Here is a 21891-nt window from a genome sequence, read left to right on the forward strand (position 1 = left end):
TCATTCGAGGACAGTACATTTTACATTTCGGTTTCGAGATGAAAAAACTCAAGAACCTCTGACATGGATTCTTAAACTATGGTTTGGGACCCAAAGCGGTTATTAACATGTGATAGGTGTGTCGCGAGATATGCGTAAACATTCAGAATCATACACTATTTCTTTAGAATTTCGGTTGTTCGATGACACTACATTTCACATTTGGCTCTCGAGCTTAAAAATGGTAAAATCCTCTGAAACAGCAGACGAATGAGTTAATGTAAGTATTTTACCTATCATGAGCTGGGGAACTTTGTCCAAAAGCAGAGTTCTTGAGTTTCTTCGCTCACACAATACATTTTTACTCGTTCAAAATACAACCTTTTTGGAATTGACATTGCAGTGCCGTGACCCGGATCCGAACCAGGGTTGCTGCGTCCACAACGCAGAGTACTAACCACTATACGATCACGGCTGGCTGCAAGAGCAGCCTTATAGAGCCTACTTATTCTGTGAAAGTGACATGTACAAACTGGCGAAACTCTTTTCATTTTGGTCTCGATAACGAATAAACTGAAGAAGCAGTTGCGACTTTGACAGTCGGTACGTTTTAACTCATTCAAAAAGTGTCCTTTTTCCGTGACATTGGAATATCTCAATTGCATCCTCCTCACGTCTTCTCTTCTCTCGACTTGCCTAATTCTCTAAACCCATTGGTGAGAAAAGCAGAGTGCCCTCCCATCTGACCTTCTCCGCCAATGTGTACAATGAAATGCTTGAAAAGGTACTGCTGAGATTTGAACTCAGGATCTCCTGTTTACTAGACAGGCGCTTTAACCAACTAAGCCACAGCACCCATTGATTTGATGTATGTTGCGTAACTAACACCCACACCGATGTGAATCAAACCAGTCGCATTCATTTAACCTATTTAATCTCTGTCTGTCAAAATGACGTCACAAAACAGATGTCATTTACTAATATTGGAATCGATATGGACACCTTCAATTGTCTAGCAACAGGGTTTGTTAATCTATGTTTTGGGAACCAAAGTGGGCCTGAGCATGTTAGAGCTGGGTAGCGAGATATCAGTAAATATTTGTAACCACGTACTATTTATTTTTAATTATGGTCATTCGAGGACAGTACATTTTAAATTTCGGTTTCGAGATGAATAAACTCAAGAACCTCTGACATGGATTCTTAAACTATGGTTTGGGACCCAAAGCGGTTATTAACATGTGATAGGTGTGTCGCGAGATATGCGTAAACATTCAGAATCATACACTATTTCTTTAGAATTTCGGTTGTTCGATGACACTACATTTCACATTTGGCTCTCGAGCTTAAAAATTGTAAAATCCTCTGAAACAGCAGACGAATCAGTTAATGTAAGTATTTTACCTATCATGAGCTGGGGGACTTTGTCCAAAAGCAGAGTTCTTGAGTTTCTTCGCTCACACAATAAATTTTTACTCGTTCAAAATACAACCTTTTTGGAATTGACATTGCAGTGCCGTGACCCGGATTCGAACCGGGGTTGCTGCGTCCACAACGCAGAGTACTAACCACTATACGATCACGGCTGGCTGCAAGAGCAGCCTTATAGAGCCTACTTATTCTGTGAAAGTGACATGTACAAACTGGCGAAACTCTTTTCATTTTGGTCTCGATAACGAATAAACTGAAGAAGGAGTTGCGCTTTTGACAGTCGGTACGTTTTAACTCATTCAAAAAGTGCCCTTTTTACGTGACATTGGAATATCTCAATTACATCCTCCTCACGTCTTCTCTTCTCTCGACTTGCCTAATTCTCTAAACCCATTGGTGAGAAAAGCAGAGTGCCCTCCCTTCTGACCTTCTCCACCAATGTGTACAATGAAATGCTTGAAAAGGTACTGCTGAGATTTGAACTCAGGATCTCCTGTTTACTAGACAGGCACTTTAACCAACTAAGCCACAGCACCCGTTGATTTGATGTATGTTGCGTAACTAACACCCACACCGATGTGAATCAAACCAGTCTCATTCATTTAACCTGTTGGGTCTAGGGGGCAGCATTTGCACGTCTGGATAAAAAAAATGTACCCGATTTAATCTGGTTACTAATCCTACCCAGTAACTAGAATATGCATATACTTATTATATATGGATAGAAAACACTCTAAAGTTTCCAAAACTGTTTGAATGGTGTCTGTGAGTATAACAGAACTCATTTGGCAGGCAAAACCCTGAGACATTTTCTGACAGGAAGTGGATACCTGATGTGTTGTATTGACTTTAAACCTATCCCATTGAAAAACACAGGGGTTTAGGAATATTTTGGCACTTCCTATTGCTTCCACTAGATGTCACCAGCCTTTACAAAGTGTTTTGAGTCTTCTGGAGGGAGATCTGACCGAACAAGAGCCATGGAACGTTGATGTCCCATTAGACACCTGGCGCGCTAGTTCATGTTGGGTACCCTCGTTCCAATACGTTATAAAAGACTATGCATTCGTCCACCTTGAATATTATTCATGTTCTGGTTAAAAAAGGCCCTAATGATTTATGCTATACAACGTTTGACATGTTTGAACGAACGGAAATATATTTTTTCCCCTCGTTCATGACGAGAAGTCCGGCTGGCTTACATCATGTGCTAACGAGACGGAGATTTTTGGACATAAATGATGAGCTTTTTTGAACAAAACTACATTCGTTATGGACCTGTGATACCTGGAAGTGACATCTGATGAAGAGAATCAAAGGTAATGGATTATTTACATAGTATTTTCGATTTTAGATCTCCCCAACATGACGTCTAGTCTGTATCGCAACGCGTATTTTTCCGGGCGCAGTGCTCAGATTATTGCAAAGTGTGATTTCCCAGTAAGGTTATTTTTAAATCTGGCAAGTTGATTGCGTTCAAAAGATGTAAATCTATAATTCTTTAAATGACAATATAATATTTTACCAATGTTTTCTAATTTTAATTATTTAATTTGTGACGCTGACTTGACTGCCGGTTATTGGAGGGAAACGATTTCCTCAACATCAATGCCATAGTAAAACGCTGTTTTTGGATATAAATATCAACTTGATAGAACTAAAAATGCATGCATTGTCTAACATAATGTCCTAGGAGTGTCATCTGATGGAGATTGTAAAAGGTTAGTGCATCATTTTAGCTGGTTTTATGGTTTTGGTGACCCTGTCTTTGACTTGACAAAACATTACACACAACTCTTGTAAATGTACTGTCCTAACATACTCTAAATTTATGCTTTCGCCGTAAAACCTTTTTGAAATCGTAAAACGTGGTTAGATTAAGGAGATGTTTATCTTTCAAATGGTGTAACATAGTTGTATTTTTGAAAAATTTGAATTTTGACATTTATTTGGATTCAAATTTGCCGCTCTTGAAATGCACCTGCTGTTGATGGAGTGCACCACGGGTGGCACGCTAGCGTCCCACCTAGCCCCAAGAAGTTAACCCATTTCACTGTCTGGCAAAATCACGTCACAAAACAGATGTCATTTACTAATATTGGAATCGATATGGACATCTTCAATTGTCTAGCAACAGGGTTTGTTAAGCTATGTTTTGGGAACCAAAGTGGGCCTGAGCATGTGAGAGGTGGGTAGCGAGATATCAGTAAATATTTGTAATCACATATTATTTCTTTTTAATTATAGTCATTCGAGGACAATACATTTTACATTTGGGTTTCGAGATGAATAAACTCAAGAACCTCTGACATGGATTCTTAAACTATGGTTTGGGACCCAAAGCGGTTATTAACATGTGATAGGTGGGTCGTGAGATATGCGTAAACATTCAGAATCATACACTATTTCTTTAGAATTTCGGTTGTTCGGTGACACTACATTTCACATTTGGCTCTCGAGCTTAAAGATTGTAAAATCCTCTGAAACAGCAGACGAATCAGTTAATGTCAGTATTTTACCTATCAGGAGCTGGGGGACTTTGTCCAAAAGCAGAGTTCTTGAGTTTCTTCGCTCACACAATACATTTTTACTCGTTCAAAATACAACCTTTTTGGAACTGACATTGCAGTGCCGTGACCCGGATTCGAACCGGGGTTGCTGCGTCCACAACGCAGAGTACTAACCACTATACGATCACAGCTGGCTGCAAGAGCAGCCTTATAGAGCCTACTTATTCTGTGAAAGTGACATGTACAAACTGGCGAAACTCTTTTCATTTTGGTCTCGATAACGAATAAACTGAAGAAGGAGTTGCGCTTTTGACAGTCGGTACGTTTTAACTCATTCAAAAAGTGCCCTTTTTACGTGACATTGGAATATCTCAATTACATCCTCCTCACGTCTTCTCTTCTCTCGACTTGCCTAATTCTCTAAACCCATTGGTGAGAAAAGCAGAGTGCCCTCCCTTCTGACGTTCTCCACCAATGTGTACAATGAAATGCTTGAAAAGGTACTGCTGAGATTTGAACTCAGGATCTCCTGTTTACTAGACAGGCACTTTAACCAACTAAGCCACAGCACCCATTGATTTGATGTATGTTGCGTAACTAACACCCACACCGATGTGAATCAAACCAGTCTCATTCATTTAACCTATTTAATCTCTGTCTGTCAAAATGACGTCACAAAACAGATGTCATTTACTAATATTGGAATCGATATGGACACCTTCAATTGTCTAGCAACAGGGTTTGTTAATCTATGTTTTGGGAACCAAAGTGGGCCTGAGCATGTGAGAGCTGGGTAGCGAGATATCAGTAAATATTTGTAACAACATACTATTTATTTTTAATTATATTCATTCGAGGACAGTCCATTTTACATTTCGGTTTCGAGATGAATAAACTCAAGAACCTCTGACATGGATTCTTAAACTATGGTTTGGGACCCAAAGCGGTTATTAACATGTGATAGGTGGGTCGCGAGATATGAGTAAACATTCAGAATCATACACTATTTCTTTAGAATTTCGGTTGTTCGATGACACTACATTTCACATTTAGCTCTCGAGCTTAAAAATGGTAAAATCCTCTGAAACAGCAGACGAATGAGTTAATGTAAGTATTTTACCTATCATGAGCTGGGGAACTTTGTCCAAAAGCAGAGTTCTTGAGTTTCTTCGCTCACACAATACATTTTTACTCGTTCAAAATACAACCTTTTTGGAATTGACATTGCAGTGCCGTGACCCGGATTCGAACCAGGGTTGCTGCGTCCACAACGCAGAGTACTAACCACTATACGATCACGGCTGGCTGCAAGAGCAGCCTTATAGAGCCTACTTATTCTGTGAAAGTGACATGTACAAACTGGCGAAACTCTTTTCATTTTGGTCTCGATAACGAATAAACTGAAGAAGCAGTTGCGACTTTGACAGTCGGTACGTTTTAACTCATTCAAAAAGTGTCCTTTTTCCGTGACATTGGAATATCTCAATTGCATCCTCCTCACGTCTGCTCTTCTCTCGACTTGCCTAATTCTCTAAACCCATTGGTGAGAAAAGCAGAGTGCCCTCCCATCTGACCTTCTCCGCCAATGTGTACAATGAAATGCTTGAAAAGGTACTGCTGAGATTTGAACTCAGGATCTCCTGTTTACTAGACAGGCGCTTTAACCAACTAAGCCACAGCACCCATTGATTTGATGTATGTTGCGTAACTAACACCCACACCGATGTGAATCAAACCAGTCGCATTCATTTAACCTATTTAATCTCTGTCTGTCAAAATGACGTCACAAAACAGATGTCATTTACTAATATTGGAATCGATATGGACACCTTCAATTGTCTAGCAACAGGGTTTGTTAATCTATGTTTTGGGAACCAAAGTGGGCCTGAGCATGTGAGAGCTGGGTAGCGAGATATCAGTAAATATTTGTAACCACGTACTATTTATTTTTAATTATGGTCATTCGAGGACAGTACATTTTACATTTCGGTTTCGAGATGAATAAACTCAAGAACCTCTGACATGGATTCTTAAACTATGGTTTGGGACACAAAGCGGTTATTAACATGTGATAGGTGTGTCGCGAGATATGCGTAAACATTCAGAATCATACACTATTTCTTTAGAATTTCGGTTGTTCGATGACACTACATTTCACATTTGGCTCTCGAGCTTAAAAATTGTAAAATCCTCTGAAACAGCAGACGAATGAGTTAATGTAAGTATTTTACCTATCATGAGCTGGGGGACTTTGTCCAAAAGCAGAGTTCTTGAGTTTCTTCGCTCACACAATACATTTTTACTCGTTCAAAATACAACCTTTTTGGAATTGACATTGCAGTGCCGTGACCCGGATTCGAACCAGGGTTGCTGCGTCCACAACGCAGAGTACTAACCACTATACGATCATGGCTGGCTGCAAGAGCAACCTTATAGAGCCAACTTATTCTGTGAAAGTGACATGTACAACCTGGCGAGACTCTTTTCAGTTGGGTGTCGATAACGAATAAACTGAAGAAGCAGTTACGCTTTTGACAGTCGGTATGTTTTAACTCATTCAAAAAGAGCCCTTTTTCCGTGACAATGGAATATCTCAATTGCATCCTCCTCACGTCTTCTCTTCTCTCGACTTGCCTAATTCTCTAAACCCATTGGTGAGAAAAGCAGAGTGCCCTCCCTTCTGACCTTCTCCACCAATGTGTACAATGAAATGCTTGAAAAGGTAGTGCTGAGATTTGAAGTCAGGATCTCCTGTTTACTAGACAGGCGCTTTAACCAACTAAGCCACAGCACCCATTGATTTGATGTATGTTGCGTAACTAACACCCACACCGATGTGAATCAAACCAGTCGCATTCATTTAACCTATTTAATCTCTGTCTGTCAAAATGACGTCACAAAACAGATGTCATTTACTAATATTGGAATCGATATGGACACCTTCAATTGTCTAGCAACAGGGTTTGTTAATCTATGTTTTGGGAACCAAAGTGGGCCTGAGCATGTTAGAGCTGGGTAGCGAGATATCAGTAAATATTTGTAACCACGTACTATTTATTTTTAATTATGGTCATTCGAGGACAGTACATTTTACATTTCGGTTTCGAGATGAATAAACTCAAGAACCTCTGACATGGATTCTTAAACTATGGTTTGGGACCCAAAGCGGTTATTAACATGTGATAGGTGTGTCGCGAGATATGCGTAAACATTCAGAATCATACACTATTTCTTTAGAATTTCGGTTGTTCGATGACACTACATTTCACATTTGGCTCTCGAGCTTAAAAATTGTAAAATCCTCTGAAACAGCAGACGAATCAGTTAATGTAAGTATTTTACCTATCATGAGCTGGGGGACTTTGTCCAAAAGCAGAGTTCTTGAGTTTCTTCGCTCACACAATAAATTTTTACTCGTTCAAAATACAACCTTTTTGGAATTGACATTGCAGTGCCGTGACCCGGATTCGAACCGGGGTTGCTGCGTTCACAACGCAGAGTACTAACCACTATACGATCACAGCTGGCTGCAAGAGCAGCCTTATAGAGCCTACTTATTCTGTGAAAGTGACATGTACAAACTGGCGAAACTCTTTTCATTTTGGTCTCGATAACGAATAAACTGAAGAAGAAGTTGCGCTTTTGACAGTCGGTACGTTTTAACTCATTCAAAAAGTGCCCTTTTTACGTGACATTGGAATATCTCAATTACATCCTCCTCACGTCTTCTCTTCTCTCGACTTGCCTAATTCTCTAAACCCATTGGTGAGAAAAGCAGAGTGCCCTCCCTTCTGACGTTCTCCACCAATGTGTACAATGTAATGCTTGAAAAGGTACTGCTGAGATTTGAACTCAGGATCTCCTGTTTACTAGACAGGCACTTTAACCAACTAAGCCACAGCACCCATTGATTTGATGTATGTTGCGTAACTAACACCCACACCGATGTGAATCAAACCAGTCTCATTCATTTAACCTATTTAATCTCTGTCTGTCAAAATGACGTCACAAAACAGATGTCATTTACTAATATTGGAATCGATATGGACACCTTCAATTGTCTAGCAACAGGGTTTGTTAAGCTATGTTTTGGGAACCAAAGTAGGCCTGAGCATGTGAGAGCTGGGTAGCGAGATATCAGTAAATATTTGTAACCACATACTATTTATTTTTAATTATGGTCATTCGAGGACAGTACATTTTACATTTCGGTTTCGAGATGAAAAAACTCAAGAACCTCTGACATGGATTCTTAAACTATGGTTTGGGACCCAAAGCGGTTATTAACATGTGATAGGTGTGTCGCGAGATATGCGTAAACATTCAGAATCATACACTATTTCTTTAGAATTTCGGTTGTTCGATGACACTACATTTCACATTTGGCTCTCGAGCTTAAAAATGGTAAAATCCTCTGAAACAGCAGACGAATCAGTTAATGTCAGTATTTTACCTATCAGGAGCTGGGGGACTTTGTCCAAAAGCAGAGTTCTTGAGTTTCTTCGCTCACACAATACATTTTTACTCGTTCAAAATACAACCTTTTTGGAACTGACATTGCAGTGCCGTGACCCGGATTCGAACCGGGGTTGCTGCGTCCACAACGCAGAGTACTAACCACTATACGATCACAGCTGGCTGCAAGAGCAGCCTTATAGAGCCTACTTATTCTGTGAAAGTGACATGTACAAACTGGCGAAACTCTTTTCATTTTGGTCTCGATAACGAATAAACTGAAGAAGGAGTTGCGCTTTTGACAGTCGGTACGTTTTAACTCATTCAAAAAGTGCCCTTTTTACGTGACATTGGAATATCTCAATTACATCCTCCTCACGTCTTCTCTTCTCTCGACTTGCCTAATTCTCTAAACCCATTGGTGAGAAAAGCAGAGTGCCCTCCCTTCTACCTTCTCCACCAATGTGTACAATGAAATGCTTGAAAAGGTACTGCTGAGATTTGAACTCAGGATCTCCTGTTTACTAGACAGGCACTTTAACCAACTAAGCCACAGCACCCATTGATTTGATGTATGTTGCGTAACTAACACCCACACCGATGTGAATCAAACCAGTCTCATTCATTTAACCCATTTCACTGTCTGGCAAAATCACGTCACAAAACAGATGTCATTTACTAATATTGGAATCGATATGGACATCTTCAATTGTCTAGCAACAGGGTTTGTTAAGCTATGTTTTGGGAACCAAAGTGGGCCTGAGCATGTGAGAGGTGGGTAGCGAGATATCAGTAAATATTTGTAATCACATATTATTTCTTTTTAATTATAGTCATTCGAGGACAATACATTTTACATTTGGGTTTCGAGATGAATAAACTCAAGAACCTCTGACATGGATTCTTAAACTATGGTTTGGGACCCAAAGCGGTTATTAACATGTGATAGGTGGGTCGTGAGATATGCGTAAACATTCAGAATCATACACTATTTCTTTAGAATTTCGGTTGTTCGATGACACTACATTTCACATTTGGCTCTCGAGCTTAAAGATTGTAAAATCCTCTGAAACAGCAGACGAATCAGTTAATGTCAGTATTTTACCTATCAGGAGCTGGGGGACTTTGTCCAAAAGCAGAGTTCTTGAGTTTCTTCGCTCACACAATACATTTTTACTCGTTCAAAATACAACCTTTTTGGAACTGACATTGCAGTGCCGTGACCCGGATTCGAACCGGGGTTGCTGCGTCCACAACGCAGAGTACTAACCACTATACGATCACAGCTGGCTGCAAGAGCAGCCTTATAGAGCCTACTTATTCTGTGAAAGTGACATGTACAAACTGGCGAAACTCTTTTCATTTTGGTCTCGATAACGAATAAACTGAAGAAGGAGTTGCGCTTTTGACAGTCGGTACGTTTTAACTCATTCAAAAAGTGCCCTTTTTACGTGACATTGGAATATCTCAATTACATCCTCCTCACGTCTTCTCTTCTCTCGACTTGCCTAATTCTCTAAACCCATTGGTGAGAAAAGCAGAGTGCCCTCCCTTCTGACGTTCTCCACCAATGTGTACAATGAAATGCTTGAAAAGGTACTGCTGAGATTTGAACTCAGGATCTCCTGTTTACTAGACAGGCACTTTAACCAACTAAGCCACAGCACCCATTGATTTGATGTATGTTGCGTAACTAACACCCACACCGATGTGAATCAAACCAGTCTCATTCATTTAACCTATTTAATCTCTGTCTGTCAAAATGACGTCACAAAACAGATGTCATTTACTAATATTGGAATCGATATGGACACCTTCAATTGTCTAGCAACAGGGTTTGTTAAGCTATGTTTTGGGAACCAAAGTAGGCCTGAGCATGTGAGAGCTGGGTAGCGAGATATCAGTAAATATTTGTAACCACATACTATTTATTTTTAATTATGGTCATTCGAGGACAGTACATTTTACATTTCGGTTTCGAGATGAAAAAACTCAAGAACCTCTGACATGGATTCTTAAACTATGGTTTGGGACCCAAAGCGGTTATTAACATGTGATAGGTGTGTCGCGAGATATGTGTAAACATTCAGAATCATACACTATTTCTTTAGAATTTCGGTTGTTCGATGACACTACATTTCACATTTGGCTCTCGAGCTTAAAAATGGTAAAATCCTCTGAAACAGCAGACGAATCAGTTAATGTCAGTATTTTACCTATCAGGAGCTGGGGGACTTTGTCCAAAAGCAGAGTTCTTGAGTTTCTTCGCTCACACAATACATTTTTACTCGTTCAAAATACAACCTTTTTGGAACTGACATTGCAGTGCCGTGACCCGGATTCGAACCGGGGTTGCTGCGTCCACAACGCAGAGTACTAACCACTATACGATCACAGCTGGCTGCAAGAGCAGTCTTATAGAGCCTACTTATTCTGTGAAAGTGACATGTACAAACTGGCGAAACTCTTTTCATTTTGGTCTCGATAACGAATAAACTGAAGAAGGAGTTGCGCTTTTGACAGTCGGTACGTTTTAACTCATTCAAAAAGTGCCCTTTTTACGTGACATTGGAATATCTCAATTACATCCTCCTCACGTCTTCTCTTCTCTCGACTTGCCTAATTCTCTAAACCCATTGGTGAGAAAAGCAGAGTGCCCTCCCTTCTGACGTTCTCCACCAATGTGTACAATGAAATGCTTGAAAAGGTAGTGCTGAGATTTGAACTCAGGATCTCCTGTTTACTAGACAGGCACTTTAACCAACTAAGCCACAGCACCCATTGATTTGATGTATGTTGCGTAACTAACACCCACACCGATGTGAATCAAACCAGTCGCATTCATTTAACCTATTTAATCTCTGTCTGGCAAAATCACATCACAAAACAGATGTCATTTACTAATATTGGAATCGATATGGACACCTTCAATTGTCTAGCAACAGGGTTTGTTAATCTATGTTTTGGGAACCAAAGTGGGCCTGAGCATGTGAGAGCTGGGTAGCGAGATATCAGTAAATATTTGTAACAACATACTATTTATTTTTAATTATATTCATTCGAGGACAGTACATTTTACATTTCGGTTTCGAGATGAATAAACTCAAGAACCTCTGACATGGATTCTTAAACTATGGTTTGGGACCCAAAGCGGTTATTAACATGTGATAGGTGGGTCGCGAGATATGAGTAAACATTCAGAATCATACACTATTTCTTTAGAATTTCGGTTGTTCGATGACACTACATTTCACATTTAGCTCTCGAGCTTAAAAATTGTAAAATCCTCTGAAACAGCAGACGAATTAGTTAATGTCAGTATTTTACCTATCATGAGCTGGGGGACTTTGTCCAAAAGCAGAGTTCTTGAGTTTCTTCGCTCACACAATACATTTTTACTCGTTCAAAATACAACCTTTTTGGAATTGACATTGCAGTGCCGTGACCCGGATTCGAACCAGGGTTCCTGCGTCCACAACGCAGAGTACTAACCACTATACGATCACGGCTGGCTGCAAGAGCAGCCTTATAGAGCCTACTTATTCTGTGAAAGTGACATGTACAACCTGGCGAGACTCTTTTCAGTTGGGTGTCGATAACGAATAAACTGAAGAAGGAGTTACGCTTTTGACAGTCGGTATGTTTTAACTCATTCAAAAAGTGCCCTTTTTCCGTGACATAGGAATATCTCAATTACATCCTCCTCACGTCTTCTCTTCTCAAGACTTGCCTAATTCTCTAAACCCATTGGTGAGAAAAGCAGAGTGCCCTCCCTTCTGACCTTCTCCACCAATGTGTACAATGAAATGCTTGAAAAGGTACTGCTGAGATTTGAACTCAGGATCTCCTGTTTACTAGACAGGCACTTTAACCAACTAAGCCACAGGACCCGTTGATTTGATGTATGTTGCGTAACTAACACCCACACCGATGTGAATCAAACCAGTCTCATTCATTTAACCTATTTAATCTCTGTCTGGCAAAATCACGTCACAAAACAGATGTCATTTACTAATGTTGGAATCAATATGGACACCTTCAATTGTCTAGCAACAGGGTTTGTTAAGCTATGTTTTGGGAACCAAAGTGGGCCTGAGCATGTGACAGGTGGGTAGCGAGATATCAGCAAATATTTGTAATCACGTATTATTTATTTTTAATTATAGTCATTCGAGGACAATACATTTTACATTTGGGTTTAGAGATGAATAAACTCAAGAACCTCTGACATGGATTCTTAAACTATGGTTTGGGACCCAAAGCGGTTATTAACATGTGATAGGTGGGTCGCGAGATATGAGTAAACATTCAGAATCAAACACTATTTCTTTAGAATTTCGTTTGTTCGATGACACTACATTTCACATTTGGCTCTCGAGCTTAAAAATGGTAAAATCCTCTGAAACAGCAGACGAATCAGTTAATGTCAGTATTTTATCTATCATGAGCTGGGGGACTTTGTCCAAAAGCAGAGTTCTTGAGTTTCTTTGCTCACACAATAAGTTTTTACTCGTTCAAAATACAACCCTTTTGAACTGACATTGCAGTGCCGTAAACCGGGTTCAAACCAGGGTTGCTGCAGCCACAACGCAGAGTACTAACCATTATACGATCATGGCTGGCTGCAAGAGCAACCTTATAGAGCCAACTTATTCTGTGAAAATGACATGTACAACCTGGCGAGACTCTTTTCAGTTGGGTGTCGATAACGAATAAACTGAAGAAGCAGTTACGCTTTTGACAGTCGGTATGTTTTAACTCATTCAAAAAGAGCCCTTTTTCCGTGACAATGGAATATCTCAATTGCATCCTCCTCACGTCTTCTCTTCTCTCGACTTGCCTAATTCTCTAAACCCATTGGTGAGAAAAGCAGAGTGCCCTCCCATCTGACCTTCTCCGCCAATGTGTACAATGAAATGCTTGAAAAGGTACTGCTGAGATTTGAACACAGGATGTCCTGTTTACTAGACAGGCGCTTTAACCAACTAAGCCACAGCACCCGTAGATTTGATGTATGTTGCGTAACTAACACCCACACCGATGTGAATCAAACCAGTCTCATTCATTTAACCCATTTCACTGTCTGGCAAAATCACATCACAAAACAGATGTCATTTACCAATATTGGAATCGATATGGACACCTTCAATTGTCTAGCAACAGGATTTGTTAAGCTATGTTTTGGGAACCAAAGTGGGCCTGAGCATGTGAGAGGTGGGTAGCGAGATATCAGTAAATATTTGTAATCACATACTATTTCTTTTTAATTATGGTCATTCGAGGACAGTACATTTTACATTTGGGATTTGAGATGAATAACCTCAAGAACCTCTGACATGGATTCTTAAACTATGGTTTGGGACCCAAAGCGGTTATTAACATGTGATAGGTGGGTCGCGAGATATGCGTAAACATTCAGAATCATACACTATTTCTTTCGAATTTCGGTTGTAAGATGACACTACATTTCACATTTGGCTCTCGAGCTTACAAATGGTAAAATCCTCTGAAACAGCAGACGAATGAGTTAATGTAAGTATTTTACCAATCATGAGCTGGGGGACTTTGTCCAAAAGCAGAGTTCTTGAGTTTCTTCGCTAACACAATACATTTTTACTCGTTCAAAATACAACCTTTTTGGAACTGACATTGCAGTGCCGTGACCTGGATTCGAACCGGGGTTGCTGCGTCCACAACGCAGAGTACTAACCACTATACGATCACGGCTGGCTGGAAGAGCAGCCTTATAGAGCCTACTTATTCTGTGAAAGTGACATGTACAAACTGGCGAAACTCTTTTCATTTTGGTCTCGATAACGAATAAACTGAAGAAGCAGTTGCGCCTTTGACAGTCGGTACGTTTTAACTCATTCAAAAAGTGCCCTTTTTCCATGACATTGGAATATCTCAATTACATCCTCCTCACGTCTTCTCTTCTCTCGACTTGCCTAATTCTCTAAACCCATTGTTGAGAAAAGCAGCGTGCCCTCCCTTCTGACCTTCTCCACCAATGTGTACAATGAAATGCTTGAAAAGGTACTGCTGAGATTTGAACTCAGGATCTCCTGTTTACTAGACAGGCACTTTAACCAACTAAGCCACAGCACCCGTTGATTTGACGTATGTTGCGTAACTAACACCCACACCGATGTGAATCAAACCAGTCTCATTCATTTAACCCATTTCACTGTCTGGCAAAATCACGTCACAAAACAGATGTAATTTACCAATATTGGAATCGATATGGACACCTTCAATTGTCTAGCAACAGGATTTGTTAAGCTATGTTTTGGGAACCAAAGTGGGCCTGAGCATGTGAGAGGTGGGTAGCGAGATATCAGTAAATATTTGTAATCACATATTATTTCTTTTTAATTATAGTCATTCGAGGACAGTACATTTTACATTTCGGTTTCGAGATGAATAAACTCAAGAACCTCTGACATGGATTCTTAAACTATGGTTTGGGACCCAAAGCGGTTATTAACATATGATAGGTGGGTCGTGAGATATGCGTAAACATTCAGAATCATACACTATTTCTTTAGAATTTCGGTTGTTCGATGACACTACATTTCACATTTGGCTCTCGAGCTTAAACATGGTAAAATCCTCTGAAACAGCAGACGAATCAGTTAATGTAAGTATTTTACCTATCATGAGCTGGGGGACTTTGTCCAAAAGCAGAGTTCTTGAGTTTCTTCGCTCACACAATACATTTTTACTCGTTCAAAATACAACCTTTTTGGAACTGACATTGCAGTGCCGTGACCGGGATTCGAACCGGGGTTGCTGCGTCCACAACGCAGAGTACTAACCACTATACGATCACGGCTGGCTGCAAGAGCAGCCTTATAGAGCCTACTTATTCTGTGAAAGTGACATGTACAAACTGGCGAAACTCTTTTCATTTTGGTCTCGATAACGAATAAACTGAAGAAGCAGTTGCGCCTTTGACAGTCGGTACGTTTTAACTCATTCAAAAAGTGCCCTTTTTCCGTGACATTGGAATATCTCAATTACATCCTCCTCACGTCTTCTCTTCTCTCGACTTGCCTAATTCTCTAAACCCATTGGTGAGAAAAGCAGCGTGCCCTCCCTTCTGACCTTCTCCACCAATGTGTACAATGAAATGCTTGAAAAGGTACTGCTGAGATTTGAACTCAGGATCTCCTGTTTACTAGACAGGCACTTTAACCAACTAAGCCACAGCACCTGTTGATTTGACGTATGTTGCGTAACTAACACCCACACCGATGTGAATCAAACCAGTCTCATTCATTTAACCCATTTCACTGTCTGGCAAAATCACGTCACAAAACAGATGTCATTTACTAATATTGGAATCGATATGGACACCTTCAATTGTCTAGCAACAGGGTTTGTTAAGCTATGTTTTGGGAACCAAAGTGGGCCTGAGCATGTGAGAGGTGGGTAGCGAGATATCAGTAAATATTTGTAATCACATACTATTTCTTTTTAATTATGGTCATTCGAGGACAGTACATTTTACATTTCAGTTTCGAGATGAATAAACTCAAGAACCTCTGACATGGATTCTTAAACTATGGTTTGTGACCCAAAGCGGTTATTAACATGTGATAGGTGGGTCGCGAGATATGAGTAAACATTCAGAATCATACACTATTTCTTTGGAATTTCGGTTGTTCGATGATACTACAATTCACATTTGGCTCTCGAGCTTAAAAATTGTAAAATCCTCTGGAACAGCAGACGACTCAGTTAATGTAAGTATTTTACCTATCATGAGCTGGGGGACTTTGTCCAAAAGCAGAGTTCTTGAGTTTCTTCGCTCACACAATACGTTTTTACTCGTTCAGAATACAATCCTTTTGAGGTGACATTGCAGTGCCGTGACCCGGATTCGAACCGGGGTTTCTGCGGCCACAACGCAGAGTACAAACCACTATACGATCACGGCTGGCTGCAAGAGCAGCCTTATAGAGCCTACTTATTCTGTGAAAGTGACATGTACAACCTGGCGAAACTCTTCTCATTTGGGTCTCGATAACGAATAAACTGAAGAAGCAGTTACGCTTTTGACAGTCGGTACGTTTTAACTCATTCAAAAAGAGCCATTTTTCCGTGACAATGGAATATGTCAATTGCATCCTCCTCACGTCTTCTCTTCTCTCGACTTGCCTAATTCTCTAAACCCATTGGTGAGAAAAGCAGAGTGCCCTCCCATCTGACCTTCTCCGCCAATGTGTACAATGAAATGCTTGAAAAGGTACTGCTGAGATTTGAACTCAGGATCTCCTGTTTACTAGACAGGCGCTTTAACCAACTAAGCCACATCACCCGTTTATTTAACGTATGTTGCGTAACTAACACCCACACCGATGTGAATCAAACCAGTCTCATTCATTTAACCTATTTCACTGTCTGGCAAAATCACGTCACAAAACAGATGTAATTTACCAATATTGGAATCGATATGGACACCTTCAATTGTCTAGCAACAGGATTTGTTAAGCTATGTTTTGGGAACCAAAGTGGGCCTGAGCATGTGAGAGGTGGGTAGCGAGATATCAGTAAATATTTGTAATCACATATTATTTCTTTTTAATTATAGTCATTCGAGGACAATACATTTTACATTTGGGTTTCGAGATGAATAAACTCAAGAACCTCTGACATGGATTCTTAAACTATGGTTTGGGACCCAAAGCGGTTATTAACATGTGATAGGTGGGTCGTGAGATATGCGTAAACATTCAGAATCATACACTATTTCTTTAGAATTTCGGTTGTTCGATGACACTACATTTCACATTTGGCTCTCGAGCTTAAACATGGTAAAATCCTCTGAAAGAGCAGACGAATCAGTTAATGTAAGTATTTTACCTATCATGAGCTGGGGGACTTTGTCCAAAAGCAGAGTTCTTGAGTTTCTTCGCTCACACAATACATTTTTACTCGTTCAAAATACAACCTTTTTGGAACTGACATTGCAGTGCCGTGACCCGGATTCGAACCGGGGTTGCTGCGTCCACAACGCAGAGTACTAACCACTATACGATCACGGCTGGCTGCAAGAGCAGCCTTATAGAGCCTACTTATTCTGTGAAAGTGACATGTACAAACTGGCGAAACTCTTTTCATTTTGGTCTCGATAACGAATAAACTGAAGAAGCAGTTGCGCCTTTGACAGTCGGTACGTTTTAACTCATTCAAAAAGTGCCCTTTTTCCGTGACATTGGAATATCTCAATTACATCCTCCTCACGTCTTCTCTTCTCTCGACTTGCCTAATTCTCTAAACCCATTGGTGAGAAAAGCAGAGTGCCCTCCCTTCTGACCTTCTCCACCAATGTGTACAATGAAATGCTTGAAAAGGTACTGCTGAGATTTGAACTCAGGATCTCCTGTTTACTAGACAGGCACCTTAACCAACTAAGCCACAGCACCCGTTGATTTGACGTATGTTGCGTAACTAACACCCACACCAATGTGAATCAAACCAGTCTCATTCATTTAACCCATTTCACTGTCTGGCAAAATCACGTCACAAAACAGATGTCATTTACTAATATTGGAATCGATATGGACACCTTCAATTGTCTAGCAACAGGGTTTGTTAAGCTATGTTTTGGGAACCAAAGTGGGCCTGAGCATGTGAGAGGTGGGTAGCGAGATATCAGTAAATATTTGTAATCACATACTATTTCTTTTTAATTATGGTCATTCGAGGACAGTACATTTTACATTTCGGTTTCGAGATGAATAAACTCAAGAACCTCTGACATGGATTCTTAAACTATGGTTTGGCACCCAAAGCGGTTATTAACATGTGATAGGTGGGTCGCGAGATATGAGTAAACATTCAGAATCATACACTATTTCTTTAGAATTTCGGTTGTTCGATGACACTACATTTCACATTTGGCTCTCGAGCTTAAACATGGTAAAATCCTCTGAAACAGCAGACGAATCAGTTAATGTAAGTATTTTACCTATCATGAGCTGGGGGACTTTGTCCAAAAGCAGAGTTCTTGAGTTTCTTCGCTCACACAATACATTTTTACTCGTTCAAAATACAACCTTTTTGGAACTGACATTGCAGTGCCGTGACCCGGATTCGAACCGGGGTTGCTGCGTCCACAATGCAGAGTACTAACCACTATACGATCACGGCTGGCTGCAAGAGCAGCCTTATAGAGCCTACTTATTCTGTGAAAGTGACATGTACAAACTGGCGAAACTCTTTTCATTTTGGTCTCGATAACGAATAAACTGAAGAAGCAGTTGCACCTTTGACAGTCGGTACGTTTTAACTCATTCAAAAAGTGCCCTTTTTCCGTGACAATGGAATATCTCAATTGCATCCTCCTCACGTCTTCTCTTCTCTCGACTTGCCTAATTCTCTAAACCCATTGGTGAGAAAAGCAGAGTGCCCTCCCTTCTGACCTTCTCCACCAATGTGTACAATGAAATGCTTGAAAAGGTACTGCTGAGATTTGAACTCAGGATCTCCTGTTTACTAGACAGGCACAATAACCAACTAAGCCACAGCACCCGTTGATTCGACGTATGTTGCGTAACTAACACCCACACCGATGTGAATCAAACCAGTCTCATTCATTTAACCCATTTCACTGTCTGGCAAAATCACGTCACAAAACCGATGTCATTTACTAATTTTGGAATCAATATGGACACCTTCAATTGTCTAGCAACAGGGTTTGTTAAGCTATGTTTTGGGAACCAAAGTGGGCCTGAGCATGTGAGAGGTGGGTAGCGACATATCAGTAAATATTTGTAATCACATACTATTTCTTTTTAATTATGGTCATTCGAGGACAGTACATTTTACATTTGGGATTCGAGATGAATAACCTCAAGAACCTCTGACATGGATTCTTAAACTATGGTTTGGGACCCAAAGCGGTTATTAACATGTGATAGGTGGGTCGCGAGATATGAGTAAACATTCAGAATCATACACTATTTCTTTAGAATTTCGGTTGTTCGATGATACTACAATTCACATTTGGCTCTCGAGCTTAAAAATTGTAAAATCCTCTGGAACAGCAGACGAATCAGTTAATGTAAGTATTTTACCTATCATGAGCTGGGGGACTTTGTCCAAAAGCAGAGTTCTTGAGTTTCTTCGCTCACACAATACGTTTTTACTCGTTCAAAAACAATCCTTTTGAGGTGACATTGCAGTGCCGTGACCCGGATTCGAACCGGGGTTTCTGCGGCCACAACACAGAGTACTAACCACTATACGATAACGGCTGGCTGAAAGAGCAGCCTTATAGAGCCTACTTATTCTGTGAAAGTGACGTGTACAACCTGGCGAAACTCTTCTCATTTGGGTCTCGATAACGAATAAACTGAAGAAGCAGTTACGCTTTTGACAGTCGGTACGTTGTAACTCATTCAAAAAGAGCCCTTTTTCCGTGACAATGGAATATCTCAATTGCATCCTCCTCACGTCTTCTCTTCTCTCGACTTGCCTAATTCTCTAAACCCATTGGTGAGAAAAGCAGAGTGCCCTCCCATCTGACCTTCTCCACCAATGTGTACAATGAAATGCTTGAAAAGGTACTGCTGATATTTAAACTCAGGATCTCCTGTTTACTAGACAGGCACTTTAATCAACTAAGCCACAGCACCCGTTGATTTGACGTATGTTGCGTAACCAACACCCAAACTGATGTGAATCAAACCAGTCTCATTCATTTAACCCATTTCACTGTCTGGCAAAATCACGTCACAAAACAGATGTCATTTACTAATATTGGAATCGATATGGACACCTTCAATTGTCTAGCAACAGGGTTTGTTAAGCTATGTTTTGGGAACCAAAGTGGGCCTGAGCATGTGAGAGGTGGGTAGCGAGATATCAGTAAATATTTGTAATCACATACTATTTCTTTTTAATTATGGTCATTCGAGGACAGTACATTTTACATTTCGGTTTCGAGATGAATAAACTCAAGAACCTCTGACATGGATTCTTAAACTATGGTTTGGCACCCAAAGCGGTTATTAACATGTGATAGGTGGGTCGCGAGATATGAGTAAACATTCAGAATCATACACTATTTCTTTAGAATTTCGGTTGTTCGATGACACTACATTTCACATTTGGCTCTCGAGCTTAAACATGGTAAAATCCTCTGAAACAGCAGACGAATCAGTTAATGTAAGTATTTTACCTATCATGAGCTGGGGGACTTTGTCCAAAAGCAGAGTTCTTGAGTTTCTTCGCTCACACAATACATTTTTACTCGTTCAAAATACAACCTTTTTGGAACTGACATTGCAGTGCCGTGACCCGGATTCGAACCGGGGTTGCTGCGTCCACAATGCAGAGTACTAACCACTATACGATCACGGCTGGCTGCAAGAGCAGCCTTATAGAGCCTACTTATTCTGTGAAAGTGACATGTACAAACTGGCGAAACTCTTTTCATTTTGGTCTCGATAACGAATAAACTGAAGAAGCAGTTGCACCTTTGACAGTCGGTACGTTTTAACTCATTCAAAAAGTGCCCTTTTTCCGTGACAATGGAATATCTCAATTGCATCCTCCTCACGTCTTCTCTTCTCTCGACTTGCCTAATTCTCTAAACCCATTGGTGAGAAAAGCAGAGTGCCCTCCCTTCTGACCTTCTCCACCAATGTGTACAATGAAATGCTTGAAAAGGTACTGCTGAGATTTGAACTCAGGATCTCCTGTTTACTAGACAGGCACAATAACCAACTAAGCCACAGCACCCGTTGATTCGACGTATGTTGCGTAACTAACACCCACACCGATGTGAATCAAACCAGTCTCATTCATTTAACCCATTTCACTGTCTGGCAAAATCACGTCACAAAACCGATGTCATTTACTAATTTTGGAATCAATATGGACACCTTCAATTGTCTAGCAACAGGGTTTGTTAAGCTATGTTTTGGGAACCAAAGTGGGCCTGAGCATGTGAGAGGTGGGTAGCGACATATCAGTAAATATTTGTAATCACATACTATTTCTTTTTAATTATGGTCATTCGAGGACAGTACATTTTACATTTGGGATTCGAGATGAATAACCTCAAGAACCTCTGACATGGATTCTTAAACTATGGTTTGGGACCCAAAGCGGTTATTAACATGTGATAGGTGGGTCGCGAGATATGAGTAAACATTCAGAATCATACACTATTTCTTTAGAATTTCGGTTGTTCGATGATACTACAATTCACATTTGGCTCTCGAGCTTAAAAATTGTAAAATCCTCTGGAACAGCAGACGAATCAGTTAATGTAAGTATTTTACCTATCATGAGCTGGGGGACTTTGTCCAAAAGCAGAGTTCTTGAGTTTCTTCGCTCACACAATACGTTTTTACTCGTTCAAAAACAATCCTTTTGAGGTGACATTGCAGTGCCGTGACCCGGATTCGAACCGGGGTTTCTGCGGCCACAACACAGAGTACTAACCACTATACGATAACGGCTGGCTGAAAGAGCAGCCTTATAGAGCCTACTTATTCTG

At 40.4% G+C, this 21891-nt stretch overlaps 31 non-coding genes across 31 annotated transcripts; all 31 read right to left on the reverse strand.

Moving 5' to 3' along the window:
- Positions 1 to 761: 761 nt before the first annotated feature.
- Positions 762 to 835, reverse strand: trnat-agu (transfer RNA threonine (anticodon AGU)). Its single transcript has one exon. It is a non-coding gene; the product is annotated as a tRNA-Thr (tRNA).
- A 658-nt stretch (positions 836 to 1493) lies between these two features.
- Positions 1494 to 1565, reverse strand: trnah-gug (transfer RNA histidin (anticodon GUG)). The gene has a single exon. It is a non-coding gene; the product is annotated as a tRNA-His (tRNA).
- Positions 1566 to 1872: 307 nt separating this feature from the next.
- Positions 1873 to 1946, reverse strand: trnat-agu (transfer RNA threonine (anticodon AGU)). The gene has a single exon. It is a non-coding gene; the product is annotated as a tRNA-Thr (tRNA).
- Positions 1947 to 4039: 2093 nt separating this feature from the next.
- Positions 4040 to 4111, reverse strand: trnah-gug (transfer RNA histidin (anticodon GUG)). The gene has a single exon. It is a non-coding gene; the product is annotated as a tRNA-His (tRNA).
- A 307-nt stretch (positions 4112 to 4418) lies between these two features.
- Positions 4419 to 4492, reverse strand: trnat-agu (transfer RNA threonine (anticodon AGU)). Its single transcript has one exon. It is a non-coding gene; the product is annotated as a tRNA-Thr (tRNA).
- Positions 4493 to 5150: 658 nt separating this feature from the next.
- On the reverse strand, positions 5151 to 5222 carry trnah-gug (transfer RNA histidin (anticodon GUG)). Its single transcript has one exon. It is a non-coding gene; the product is annotated as a tRNA-His (tRNA).
- A 307-nt stretch (positions 5223 to 5529) lies between these two features.
- Positions 5530 to 5603, reverse strand: trnat-agu (transfer RNA threonine (anticodon AGU)). Its single transcript has one exon. It is a non-coding gene; the product is annotated as a tRNA-Thr (tRNA).
- A 658-nt stretch (positions 5604 to 6261) lies between these two features.
- Positions 6262 to 6333, reverse strand: trnah-gug (transfer RNA histidin (anticodon GUG)). Its single transcript has one exon. It is a non-coding gene; the product is annotated as a tRNA-His (tRNA).
- A 307-nt stretch (positions 6334 to 6640) lies between these two features.
- trnat-agu (transfer RNA threonine (anticodon AGU)) lies at positions 6641 to 6714 on the reverse strand. Its single transcript has one exon. It is a non-coding gene; the product is annotated as a tRNA-Thr (tRNA).
- Positions 6715 to 7372: 658 nt separating this feature from the next.
- On the reverse strand, positions 7373 to 7444 carry trnah-gug (transfer RNA histidin (anticodon GUG)). The gene has a single exon. It is a non-coding gene; the product is annotated as a tRNA-His (tRNA).
- Positions 7445 to 7751: 307 nt separating this feature from the next.
- Positions 7752 to 7825, reverse strand: trnat-agu (transfer RNA threonine (anticodon AGU)). Its single transcript has one exon. It is a non-coding gene; the product is annotated as a tRNA-Thr (tRNA).
- Positions 7826 to 8483: 658 nt separating this feature from the next.
- On the reverse strand, positions 8484 to 8555 carry trnah-gug (transfer RNA histidin (anticodon GUG)). The gene has a single exon. It is a non-coding gene; the product is annotated as a tRNA-His (tRNA).
- A 306-nt stretch (positions 8556 to 8861) lies between these two features.
- Positions 8862 to 8935, reverse strand: trnat-agu (transfer RNA threonine (anticodon AGU)). The gene has a single exon. It is a non-coding gene; the product is annotated as a tRNA-Thr (tRNA).
- Positions 8936 to 9590: 655 nt separating this feature from the next.
- trnah-gug (transfer RNA histidin (anticodon GUG)) lies at positions 9591 to 9662 on the reverse strand. Its single transcript has one exon. It is a non-coding gene; the product is annotated as a tRNA-His (tRNA).
- A 307-nt stretch (positions 9663 to 9969) lies between these two features.
- On the reverse strand, positions 9970 to 10043 carry trnat-agu (transfer RNA threonine (anticodon AGU)). The gene has a single exon. It is a non-coding gene; the product is annotated as a tRNA-Thr (tRNA).
- A 658-nt stretch (positions 10044 to 10701) lies between these two features.
- Positions 10702 to 10773, reverse strand: trnah-gug (transfer RNA histidin (anticodon GUG)). Its single transcript has one exon. It is a non-coding gene; the product is annotated as a tRNA-His (tRNA).
- Positions 10774 to 11080: 307 nt separating this feature from the next.
- trnat-agu (transfer RNA threonine (anticodon AGU)) lies at positions 11081 to 11154 on the reverse strand. The gene has a single exon. It is a non-coding gene; the product is annotated as a tRNA-Thr (tRNA).
- A 658-nt stretch (positions 11155 to 11812) lies between these two features.
- trnah-gug (transfer RNA histidin (anticodon GUG)) lies at positions 11813 to 11884 on the reverse strand. Its single transcript has one exon. It is a non-coding gene; the product is annotated as a tRNA-His (tRNA).
- Positions 11885 to 12191: 307 nt separating this feature from the next.
- On the reverse strand, positions 12192 to 12265 carry trnat-agu (transfer RNA threonine (anticodon AGU)). The gene has a single exon. It is a non-coding gene; the product is annotated as a tRNA-Thr (tRNA).
- Positions 12266 to 13301: 1036 nt separating this feature from the next.
- On the reverse strand, positions 13302 to 13375 carry trnat-agu (transfer RNA threonine (anticodon AGU)). The gene has a single exon. It is a non-coding gene; the product is annotated as a tRNA-Thr (tRNA).
- Positions 13376 to 14030: 655 nt separating this feature from the next.
- Positions 14031 to 14102, reverse strand: trnah-gug (transfer RNA histidin (anticodon GUG)). The gene has a single exon. It is a non-coding gene; the product is annotated as a tRNA-His (tRNA).
- A 307-nt stretch (positions 14103 to 14409) lies between these two features.
- Positions 14410 to 14483, reverse strand: trnat-agu (transfer RNA threonine (anticodon AGU)). The gene has a single exon. It is a non-coding gene; the product is annotated as a tRNA-Thr (tRNA).
- A 1034-nt stretch (positions 14484 to 15517) lies between these two features.
- On the reverse strand, positions 15518 to 15591 carry trnat-agu (transfer RNA threonine (anticodon AGU)). The gene has a single exon. It is a non-coding gene; the product is annotated as a tRNA-Thr (tRNA).
- A 654-nt stretch (positions 15592 to 16245) lies between these two features.
- On the reverse strand, positions 16246 to 16317 carry trnah-gug (transfer RNA histidin (anticodon GUG)). Its single transcript has one exon. It is a non-coding gene; the product is annotated as a tRNA-His (tRNA).
- Positions 16318 to 16624: 307 nt separating this feature from the next.
- trnat-agu (transfer RNA threonine (anticodon AGU)) lies at positions 16625 to 16698 on the reverse strand. The gene has a single exon. It is a non-coding gene; the product is annotated as a tRNA-Thr (tRNA).
- Positions 16699 to 17353: 655 nt separating this feature from the next.
- On the reverse strand, positions 17354 to 17425 carry trnah-gug (transfer RNA histidin (anticodon GUG)). The gene has a single exon. It is a non-coding gene; the product is annotated as a tRNA-His (tRNA).
- Positions 17426 to 17732: 307 nt separating this feature from the next.
- On the reverse strand, positions 17733 to 17806 carry trnat-agu (transfer RNA threonine (anticodon AGU)). Its single transcript has one exon. It is a non-coding gene; the product is annotated as a tRNA-Thr (tRNA).
- A 655-nt stretch (positions 17807 to 18461) lies between these two features.
- Positions 18462 to 18533, reverse strand: trnah-gug (transfer RNA histidin (anticodon GUG)). Its single transcript has one exon. It is a non-coding gene; the product is annotated as a tRNA-His (tRNA).
- A 307-nt stretch (positions 18534 to 18840) lies between these two features.
- Positions 18841 to 18914, reverse strand: trnat-agu (transfer RNA threonine (anticodon AGU)). Its single transcript has one exon. It is a non-coding gene; the product is annotated as a tRNA-Thr (tRNA).
- A 1761-nt stretch (positions 18915 to 20675) lies between these two features.
- trnah-gug (transfer RNA histidin (anticodon GUG)) lies at positions 20676 to 20747 on the reverse strand. Its single transcript has one exon. It is a non-coding gene; the product is annotated as a tRNA-His (tRNA).
- A 307-nt stretch (positions 20748 to 21054) lies between these two features.
- Positions 21055 to 21128, reverse strand: trnat-agu (transfer RNA threonine (anticodon AGU)). Its single transcript has one exon. It is a non-coding gene; the product is annotated as a tRNA-Thr (tRNA).
- Between the last annotated feature and the right edge of the window lie 763 nt (positions 21129 to 21891).

This window comes from Salmo salar, chromosome 13 (assembly GCF_965601325.2).
Source record: "Salmo salar chromosome 13, fSalSal1, whole genome shotgun sequence".
NCBI lineage: Eukaryota > Metazoa > Chordata > Actinopteri > Salmoniformes > Salmonidae > Salmo > Salmo salar.